Genomic DNA, 12413 nt, shown 5'->3' with positions numbered 1-12413 from the left:
GCTAGTCGAAATTTGCTAAAATGACACATGATAGAAGGACAACACAATTTGAAAAAGGTCACGTTCTTCCAATTTTGTTAGAAATGTTCTGAAAAGAGTAAGTAAAAGCAATTCGTATAAAAATAACTAAAAATTATTTTTTTTTTTGTCGACGATAATTTATTATGTGAAATATCTTTGAGATTTTTGAACCACAACGAGCAAAAAAATATGCAAAATTGAGAAAAATTTAATTTGAAATTTTGTGTTTTTTTTTCCATTGCAGAAATAAATAAATTTTTAGAAAATTAATGGAAAATTGCTGAAAAATTGTCATATTGAACTTTTTGAAAATTTTTTTGCTTAAAGGATCAACGAATCATTTCTATATACCTTTAATAATTAATTTAATAATAAAAAAAATATAAAACAAATGAAATGGTTTTAGTTGAATTGCAAATATAAATGTTTGTTTATATACTTAGAGATACTGAGAAAAAGAAATACGCTGACGCCAAAAACATTTTTGACTTTGACTTTTCCCAAAACCAATTTAATCTTTATTAAATTTTAGATTTTAAAAGGCAAACACGGAATGCAAATGAAATGAATAATTTTGAGAAAATCGAAATATAAATTTGAAAGGATACATCGCAACTTAAGAGGTGGATTTATTATGACCACTAATTGTATTTACCACACTATTCCAATATATGTAAAATATATCGCTAAGATTTTGAGCATTTTAAAAAAAAATGTTAACTTTTTCGCAAGAAAACGCCATTTGCATGCGTTTTCATACAATATTTGTACTTATTTGATAAAGTGTCCTTAATATATTAATTGAATTCATAATGTTTTATGATGAATAATAAGTTGATTAATATTCTTAATTAATTTCTAGATCAATTTTTGCGATTTCGGCATTGCCTTTATTTGTTTTATATTAAATTTTAATATAAAACTATTTGTGATTATTAAATTTAGAAAATTTAAGGACTCATTCCTTACAGAATTCATTATTTATAGTAAATGAAATATTATTTTTAAATATTACAGATTATACTCATAGAATTTTTAAATGATTTCTAGTAACTACTCGGAATACAATACTTCAATTCATGTTTTTAAGTTTTCTACGCCGAATTTTGTATTCAAAACAGAAATTTCCTCAAAAATTTGAAAAGAATTTCATGTGCACTCGTGTTATACTCGTATCATAATGCTTAAAAATGATATTTCTTAGAAGATTAATAATTAAAATTTAATATATATTATTTTGAAAGACCATAGCTTATGATATAGGTCTCATATATTGCCTCATATCCATAGTCATTTAGAAAAAAAAAAAATAAATTCTTTTAAATTCTCATCTATCAAGTTTTTTTTTTTTGTTCTGGAATTGGCTTTTAAAGTTTAGTAAATTTCTTTCATTGCACAATAGTATTAATGTATAACGTAATGAATATAATAAAAGGGTGGAAATAATGCAATGTATCATTTATAATTAGGTAAATTTTAATTTAAGGATTTAGTGAGAAAGCTTTGTTCTATACGGTGGTTTGTAATTATTGTTTTAAAAATACAATCAATGTTGCCATCTACAATAAGACTCAAATTCATATTTGCAAATCAATTATTTAAAATTTTTAGGCGTCTCATCTTGTTTTCACAAATCAGAAATTTGATATTCTCAATCGGATTTCTCATTTTTTCAAATTTAATTTTCTGTTCAAAACAATCCAAAATTGTTAATGATTTCCAGTTTTGAAAATTAGGCTTATAAAACCTATCTGTGCTGATAGCTCTATAATTAAAAATGCATTATAAATAAATAAGTACAACAATCCGAAACAATATCGATTTCTTATACAGTCACTTTTACTTTTAGAAAAGAGATGACATTTACATAGTCTTATTGTTCCACTAGCTTGATAATTAATTTTTTCTCTTCTTCTAAGTGAAAATGTAAAACAATATATGAACCCCTTAAATTGTAATGTTGAAGATTAGGAAGGACAACATATATTAAGAGCTTCCAAACTTTTCATTATTAAAAAATAAAACATAAATTGTAACATCGCCTGTTCAGTTCGAGCTACTCGATAAACCTACCGAGAAGAGCAGAATAAAATTTCAAAAACCAATTTTATACAACAACAATCTCATAGTAATATCCGGCTAGATCTTTTAAAATTTTCATGTTCTTTTACAAAATTTAAAATTTTCCTTAAATCTTGAAACAACGTCTTTTCCTACAATTCCAGCCATAAAATTTAAATTAAACATTCCAATTTTTTACAGGCTTAAAATTTAACGCCAATCTTTTTCTTCTTTTCCAAGGCTTTCTAAGCATTCTTTATTTAAATTTATTTGCTAATACAATACAAGTAAATTTTAATAATTTGCAACATTATGATCTCAATCCAATCATTTGAATTGATTTCATCCTGTATATTTGAAAACGGTACTCATTTTTTATTTGTTTATAGCTGCAAACGATATCAAACTTTAAAAGAAAGATCCAAAAGCAAAAACAAAAAAAAAAAAAATTAAATATTTTTCAATTACGTGATCACATAAATTAAAGGAGAAAAGGCAAGAAATCATTTTGTGTTATCAGGATCAGGATCAGAATTATTTTGGATAGCCTTAAGAATTTTTCTCTTTGAATAAATTTATTGTTTTAAATTTTGATTTGGTTTTTGTGTGTTTTTTGTTCTGGTTTTATTTTTTTTTTTTTAAATTTTCCTTTTGAATATTCCCAACTTTTTTAAGATATGAAATGAAAAATTTTTTTATTTTTTTTATTGTGATAAAATATAAATTGCAATTCATTTTTATTTTTTAATGAAAAAAATCTTTAAAATTAATAAGGGCATCTGGTATTCGTATATAAATACATACATATGTACATGCATACAGTATAAGATTATTTAGTTGTACATTTTGTATTAAAGTTTGGTATATCAAGTTGATTTCTTGTTGAAAATTGAGGCCGAAAGCTAATATTTAGACAATAGAATTGTCTTTGAGGTTTCCTTTGTTAAATTTTATTTTTTTTTTGTTTTTCATTTGAGACTTTCATTTTATTTGTTTCAATTTCTTTATTATTTAAATGCTTTTTTCTTGTTGTAAGTTTTTCCGAATTTTTGTTGAAAATTTTTTTCAAAAATTAAGTTAAGAAATGAATAAATAAAATTTTTTATTTATTTAAGTTAATTAAAAAAAATAAAGTTGAATCAAACCAATGGTTTGTAATGTAGCACTTTTCCCTTTAACAAGTGAAAATACTGCATTTAAAAACAACGTACTATATCATTAAAATTACTTAAAATTTTACTCCATTAAGTTAAAATTATTAGTGTAATAAGCACATTACTTATTAATTTCACAACTATGATGTTGTATTAGTAAAATTCATAATATACTTGAAACTATTTCAAACATTGCATATATTTAGAATGAGAAAAAAAAATTTAAAGTGACTTTAACATAATGCTCGAATTTGGGGGCTAACTGCATGAGTTATTAAAAATAATTATATTTTTTAACGGCACGGTATTTATCGTGCATTTATAGAAATTTGGCAAAGCTTGCCGTTTCCGAAATATAAGGTGCTATAAATTCAAATTTTCTAAATTTTGATAGGCAATAACTTGAGTGGAGTTGGAAAAACTGGAGTGGACTTTTTTTTTATAACGAAATGAACTATTTATTAGCTAAAATTTTAGATTCAGTGGTTCAGTGTCTCTTCAAGAAAAACGATATCAGAAATTTGTAAAAAATAAATTCTAGATAACGGTAAGTTTCGACGACTATTTTGTTTTTTTCAGAGCTCATAGATGGTGTGCTGCAGTAGAAGAAGCTAACAACTACTCTTCTGCGTTAGCAAAATTTTAAAAATGCTTATGATTTCGCTACAGTAAATAAATCACAAATAGCATTTCTAGGGTTTTGAGCGATTGTAACTTTTAGAGGAGGGGAGATAATAATAAAAATTTTCTTCCACGGAAATAAATTTTTTAGTAAAGATCTATATACGTATGAAATTTCAGTTTGTATCCTCAAGGGTGTTGGAACGGACAGACGGACGAATAGAACAAAATTATTAAGTACTTTTTTCAAAAAAAAAAAAAATTTTTTTTTAAATTCCTTGTCCACAATTTAAATAATAAAAAATGTATTGTTTAAATTATCAGAATGTTTTAAAATTGAATCTGAATATTTTATTTTTCATATTATTTAAGTAATTTTTATTAAAAGTTAAAGAAATAAAGTTATAATTGTTATTTGATATGTGCATTGTGTATATTATGCAAAAATAGTCCTTAAACTATTTCTGAAGAACTATAATATAGTAATAAAACAATATTAAATTATTACTTACTTAAATAATTCAGTATTTCAATAGAAATCACACTACACATAGACTCTTTTACTATTATTAAAAATTCTTTTCTGAAAATATTTTTTAATTTAAATAAGTTGAGATTTTCCTTGACTTAAGTTTGGGAATATTTTGTTGTTTCAATATTTTTCAATTTGTAAAATAAAATGCATTTTGTAATATAAAATTTTGTATTTAAGAACTCGTAAAAGTTCACGGAATGGAGTTTATTTATTGTCATATCCAGAACTGACCATTAAATTATGTACGAAAATTATTGATCAAATAAGAGACTTCTATACAGAGTGAACGCTTAACGTATTATAATCTCTGGTGGCCAGAAACGTGGGACAATTTTATGACAAAAGTTATTCCTGGGAGAGGAATTCATTTGTGCGTCCCTACCGCACAAATAAATATTTAACCTCCAGTTAAAAATTTTTGATTTCGACAAAAAGTTGTATCAACTTAAATGGCTATAGGTTCTATAATTATTAAACGTTTTAAAAAAATTAATATGCAGTGAAAAGCTGAAAAGTAGCTTTCTTTAGAGATCACAATTTATGTACGACTGTAGAAATAATATCTTATTTGAATATTGATTATTGGCTGAATTTTCTTTTATTGGTTTAATTGATACAGCATTGAATTTATTGCTTAAAATTTCAGTAGGCGTACCGAAATAATTTCGATGAGTTCATTTAACTCTAGGCTTCAAAATAGTTCTTTAAAACTACGTGATTTAAGAAATAATAATCTAGTGTTCGCGTCTTTAATATTGAAAATTTTTAAGTGAATAAAGTCAATATATAAGCCTTCAAAAGAATAAGCCTTATCAAAGAATAAGCCTTTACTGTATACTGTATCTCACAAGCTATGAAATTTAGTTTTATCGTAAAATAGGCAGTTTTTATTTGTTTTAGCTTTCTAATTTCAGAAAAAATTATTCATATTCCCAAATTTGAGTTTTATTATCATCAAATTTTATAATTTCCATTTTTCACTGCTAGCTCTCCTATATTACTTTAAAATCATATCGGTGTGAGTGTCACAAAAACCCACTATTGATTTTATTTCACTTCATGTTTTTTTTTTTTAATTTTATTAAAATTAATTTGTCATTGTTTTAAATTACCATTTTTGCATTATCGCCAAATATTAATCATAATTTTTAATCTTGAAAAACTTGTTTGTTTTTTTCATAAAAATATTATAAAATATTTTTATTTTATTATTTCAAATTTATCTAATTTAATTCTCTTAAATCTATTGTGTATATAGAATCAAAACAATTCCAAATTATATTATAATGTTAAAATTTATTAAAAAAAAAAAATACTTTCATAAAAGCAAAAAAAAAAGGGAAAGCAATATAATCTATTGAATCAACAAGAAAATTATGTGATAATATTTCAAAATGAACAATTCGACTGGGATTTATTCAAAATGATATTGTTCTAACTATTATTGTTATTATTGTTGTTATAAAAATTAAATAATATACAAAAAAATAATAAAAAACAATTTCCAAATCAAAATTCTAATTAAGTTGTTTTTACAATTGAACTGCTTTAATGTTCATTATCTGAATAAGATAAAATTAATTTAAATTAAATACAAATTTAAATTTCAATCGCATAGCTAGTATTGCAATAAAAATGTTATTGTTTTTTAAAAAAAAAATCGCATACTTTTAGGGGCAAATAAAAATTTTTTGGCATTTCGACAGGATTTACGCATATACAATTATTTGAAATGTGCACACAGACTGGATAAAAATTTGAGTAGGGTTGATATTACCTTTTTTTGTATTCCATCTTTATTTCATTGAACTAAATGAAATTAAAAATATCCATGATTTATTTCAAAAATTATCTTGTGGAAATTAAAAAGTAACTACATATAACAAAAATTTCAATAAAATTATGAATGAAAATTCTAGTAACATTTAAGCGAAACAAAATACTCTAAAGGCATAGTTTGATTCGGAAATAAATTAATCACTTATATTTTAACATCAAAAGAGTCCATGAATTCTACTTAAAATAAAATATACATTTTTTTCGAACTACATTATAAACGATGAATGCAAGTTCAGTGACGATTTTCTATATACTGATAAATATCTGAAATTTGCAATATATTACGAATATATGAAATGACAATATGGCAATAGATTAGATATGCTAAATTTTTTTTTTAATTATTATTATAATTCTAATTTAATTTTTATAAATTATATCACCATTTCTATATTATTTAATCTTCCAATAATGATCAAAATATGTCAAAAATATTATTATTATATTATTTATATTAAATGACATATTTGAAATAAAATTTAATCAAAGTAATTTTTTTTTTTTTTTACATTTTATTAATTTTTGGAATTATTATGACATAAATATAATTGGAAATAATATAAAGAATAAAAAAAAAATTTTGAATTGAATTTGTAATTCATTTTTGAAAGCCGACAAATTTGTTATGGATTTTTTCCCGAAAAAAATTCGAAATTTATTAAAGAATTTTTCCAAAATTCTTCGAATGATGAACCAATTTGTAGAGGAATTGCATTGTATTTGGAGGTTCGGAATATTTAGTTGGGATGTAAAATATTATTAAAATACAGTGCTTGCTATACATACGAGTAATAACATTGAAAGGGTTACACTTTAGAAAAATATTAAAGAATTTCTGAAAAATTTGGAATTACAGAAAAGATCAGAAAACGTTGGAGCCGATTTTGCCGTAATGAGTGTAAATTGCCTAACTTTACTGGGAAAACTATTTACTTATTTTATTAACAACTTTCTATGAACTTACATATTCTTTTCAAAATAAATAATGTTATTATAACTTTAGCACTAAAACTATAAGTCCAGCAATTAATATTGTATATTTCAGAATGACTAGTTTGATATTAAGTTGGAAAAATGTTCCTGAAATTGAAAAATAATAAAATAAAATTAAGGATAAAGTTGAGGAAGTAAAATTTCATTAAAAAAAAAGCCATGGAAATAATATTGACGAAATCAGTCACTTTAATTTGTCGGTAAGTAAATTCTTCTTTACTTAATTAAAGAGTTAACTCCGTTAAACCTGTGGAGCTTAGAAAAATAATTGTTAGGAAAATTCAATTGAAAAAAATAATTTTCAATTTATGAAGTAATTTATAAAATTTCATTATGAACTTAGAAACTTAGAAATTTGGAAGTGGAACTGAATGAAGTAATTTCCCTATTCAGCAAGATTTTAGCATATATTGAAAATGTGTGGTAGATTAATATTTCTCACTAACTTTTAAGGCAATACTTGGAAAATTTTTGACTTGATTTATCATCCTTTCAAAATCTCTTTAAAAATAGATGTTGTTTATTATGGTCTTTAGAATAAAATAATAAGAATTCAGATATATTATTTTCTCGAATTCGGTCATTTCAAAAGACTTAAAAATACAATTGATATCATTGACATACAAGTATTTTCCAACATAAGAAAGTTCTATACATAGAGTTTTTTTTTGTACACCTAAAACAAAAGAATTTTTATAAAATAGTAGACCCTACATACTTGTTCTAAAGTGAAAACAATAAAATTTTACAATATTTTGTTATAAAAATATGTAGATACAATTAAATTTTATGGTATTAACACATAACCTAATTAATTAAAAAACCAGTAAAAATCTTAACTCTATAGAAACCTGTGTATAATCTGCATAATTTGTAATTATAAATTATGAACACCATTTTATAAATTTTAAAGTGGTATTCATAAAATTTTCTTTAAAATTAAAATTTATTAATACCATCTTCAAAAATTTCCTTGCTTCTAAATTTAAAACCAAAACATCTTATGAAGAAAACCAACCAAAAAAATGTTTTTATTTCCGAGAACTTAAGTAAATTTTTCTATGTTTTTTATAATGTGGTTTAAGAAATTGTCTAAAATTCAAGTAGATATTTTTTAAATGTATAGAATCTAACAAATTCTCAAATTATTTTTGAAGTGAATTAAAGAAATTAAAGAAAACTTTTTGAAAAAAACAATGAATTTGAAATAATGAAGTAATTAAATAATTTCTGACCAAAGAAAATAAGAAAATGAAAAATTAAATGAATTAAGATTTTATCAGATATACTAAATTTTAGTTGGATTCGAAGTCGAAGAGGCAGAGTCAGGGAACCGTAGTTGTATTCTTAAAGGTGGACCTAATTTGATATCAGGATTTAAAAAAAAATTAAATCAAGTGGTGGGGGGTGAATGTCAAATTAATAAATGAATTAAAATGAGAGAAAATTAGGACGTCAAACTCTTTAAGTCGAATCCGCAATTCAGAGTTTACCTGTTTTTAAGTTTTCAAGTGATTGGCGATTTTCACAATACAATTTGAAAATTAAAAGAAATTTCCCTTAAATGGTTCGTAACACAGTGGCAGTACATTTTTACGTTTCTAATTTCGAGAATCATATCGATGCTTCATATTTATGAATTACTGAGAAGTGTTCGAAAAAAACTTGCTCGGTCTAATATTGTCAGAGTCGAGTAACAATTTATGTACAACCTGCAAGTAAAACCTTAATTAAATTTCTGTGAATTCATTTTGTTTCCTGTTACAACTTTGTTTAAAATCCGTAAATAATTTGTACGTTTATATTTTATAATGAATGTAAATATTCAAAATTTTTCATTTTAGGATTTTTTTTCTATTTATGCAACTATCATTCAATTCAAAACAATCAACCAAATTTGCCAAATTTAAAACCAAATTTAACAACTTTTCATTCCTGTTTGTGCTTTTCCATAATATACTTAAATATGTATAGTATAGGTGCATACACAAATTTTATAATGTAAGTTCATATCTGGTACATTTGTCATTTATACAGACATTCATTAAAACTTAGCTATATACATTCGTACATACATTAAAATATTATGTAAATACCATAACCTACGATATGTGTATATCTTAAACTATATTATTAACATATACTGTTCATATATATTCAATATGAAAATTCTTTTCGAAAATTTATATGTAGGTACCCTGCATTATTATTATTATATAGAATAGCTCAATGCTTTATAATATTATATTCTAAGGCACATATATAAAAAGTTTGTTAGAAGAAAATAATAAAAGGAATAAAAATATTATATAGAAAGAAAGGAAATGTTTGCGGTAAGCCCCCCAAAGGCATTTAAATTAAATTCACTTTGCTTTTGTGGTTCTCCAAAAAAGCCTTTTGAATATGTTCTCCATATATTTTATTTTCATATTTTAATTTATCTTCTTCTTCTATCACATAAAAATATTGACATATGATTTACAATAGAAACTCAATAAATAGAACCACTAGTATTCTTTGTTAATAAAGGATTTTGTTATACAATTAAAATTTTTTTGAAGGATTTTTAGTTTCACGTAATAAAAAATGTCGAGCTCTAAATAAGGATTCCTTAGTTTAATTTTATTTCGAATGCAACTCAGAATATTGATTTAAAATCCATAGTTCATAAAATTTTTGGCCAGTGAAATGTTGCCCAAAATTTGGTGGGCAATAAAATGGTCACGTGAATAAATTAATTCTTTGGAAATTTTCAAAATAATTAGATGATAAATTAGATGGGTAAAGTTGGAGTAAAATTTGAGATGAACAATGAATCAGTTATAGGTGAAGCAAAAATTTTATTAAGTTCAATAACATATTATGTATAAAATTATAATGAATTTTAATATCAAACTATTGGATTTAATATTTAAATTAATAGAACCTTAGAGCTAAGAGTTTATTAAATATAAAGTACTGACTTCATATAATAACAGAGTTGAATAGGAAATATTATGGAAAATTTAATTATCACTTAAGATTTATAAAATATTTTCAATAATTGAGCTCATAATTAACATATTTTATCGAACTATTTCGATTTTACTTTGTATTTTTAGAGTAAACAAGAGAAAATCGAAGCAGGTGAAGAGAATTTGTTCTTTACCTATAATTAAAAAACTAAAACGAAACTAAGAGCTAAAATTAGACAAACGCTTTCTTCAATAAAGAGAAAACATATTAAAAACTTCTTAAGAACCTAAATGTGTGACGATTATACATATGAAATGTGCAAACGGGGTCGAATGGAAAGTTTATGATTGAAAATTTTCGTTTCATATGTTGTTCGATTTTAATAAGTTCTACTGTATTTTAGGTACTTACATTATGCATACACATATTATATGCTAAGAAAACAATAAATGACATATCCATCTGTATACATACACACAAATTCTGTATATTTTTGCATTCGTTGTACATTTACGTATAAAATTTTCATGTTTCTCAGAATATAAAAGAAAAATTATTATTATTATTATTATTATTATTTGGTAGATGTACCGAACGTACTCTAAATTCTACATTTTACTTTTTTCAAATTTTTTTCTTATTCTTTTGACCTAACTTAGACATTTTTCAGTTTTTATTGATGTACATACATATATACCTACATGTTTACACACATGTGCCTTTATAGTCAGGAAAAGTTACTAAAAACTTAAAAATAAGTAGGTAAGAAAAGTTTTTCAAAAACTTTTATATTTTCATATTTACATTTATATGAATTAAAACCAAAAATTTGAGGTTATTTCAAAATAAATGCACATATTTAATTATTTATATTTTTTTTAAGAAATTTATAAAAAACAAGTAAAAACGTTTCAGTCGGTATAAACCGATTGAATTATACCCTGCACCTTTCGTTATTGTGTAGCAATTACTTGAACCCCTAAAATCATTCTATATAAACTTCACGGACACGTCTGACCTATAATTGGACATCCGACTGCCAAGTTTCATGAATCTGACCTTATAATTTTTCCAAATATTTAAAATCAGCTTTTGGAGTTGTATGGTAAGTACCTGAACCTGCCAAGCAATTCCACCAAAACTTCACAAATATATCTGATCTATAATCGGACACACAACTGCCAAGTTTCATGAATCTGACTTTATTATTTTTCCAAATATTAAGAATAAGCTTTTAGACTTGCATGGGAGCTACTCGAACCTGTCAAGCAATCGCACCAAAACTTTAGGAATATGTCGGACCTATAATTGGACACACAACTGCCAAGTCTCATGAATTTGACTTTATTATTTTTCCAAATATTTAAAATAAGCTTTTAGACTTGTATGGGAGCTACTCGAACCTGTCGAGCAATTCCACCAAAACTTCAGAAATATATTTGAGCCATAATTAGACACATGATTGCCAAGTTTCATGTATCTGACTACATTACTTTTCCAAATATTTAAAATTAGCTTCTGGAGTTGTATGACAGGTACCCGAACCTGTCAAGCAATTTTTCTAAAACTTCGGAAATATATTTGACCTATAATTGGACACATGACTGCCAAGTTTCATGAATCTGACTTTATTATTTTGCCGAATATAAAAAATTTGCTGTTGGAGTTGTATGGCAGCCACCTGAACCGGTGCAGCTATCCCATAATAATTTTTAGAGCATGTGCAGAATATAATTGGACACATGTATACAAAATTTTATATTTATACCTTTATTAGTTTTTGAAATATTTAAAATAAACTCTTTGAGTTGTATGGCAGCTACCCGAACCCATTGTCCGAATTAGTCCAATAACAATAGGACTCGTCCTTGGCACAAAAGAAAAAACTTGTGAAAGTTTGGTGTCGATTGCATTATTCGTTTTTGAGTTATCGTGCGATCGGACGGACGGACGGACGGACGGACGGACGGACGGACGGACGGACGGACGGACGGACAGACGGACATGTCTAAATCGACTCAGAATTTTACGCTGAGCAAGAATATATATATATGTCCATACCGCAGATGACTCCTTCAAGTAGTTACAAACTCCATACCAAAGTTAATATACCCTTCACGAAGTGCAGGGTATAAAAATGGTATTATTTATTTGTGTTGAATTTTACTCCTATTATATTATTATTATTTAAATTTGAAAATATTTTTTGAACAATGTTACTTGTCTTTTCAATA

The sequence above is a fragment of the Condylostylus longicornis genome, unplaced genomic scaffold (assembly GCF_029603195.1).
Source record: "Condylostylus longicornis isolate FDR11 unplaced genomic scaffold, ASM2960319v2 ptg000010l, whole genome shotgun sequence".
In the NCBI taxonomy this organism is placed as follows: domain Eukaryota; kingdom Metazoa; phylum Arthropoda; class Insecta; order Diptera; family Dolichopodidae; genus Condylostylus; species Condylostylus longicornis.
This window is presented reverse-complemented; position numbering follows the sequence as displayed.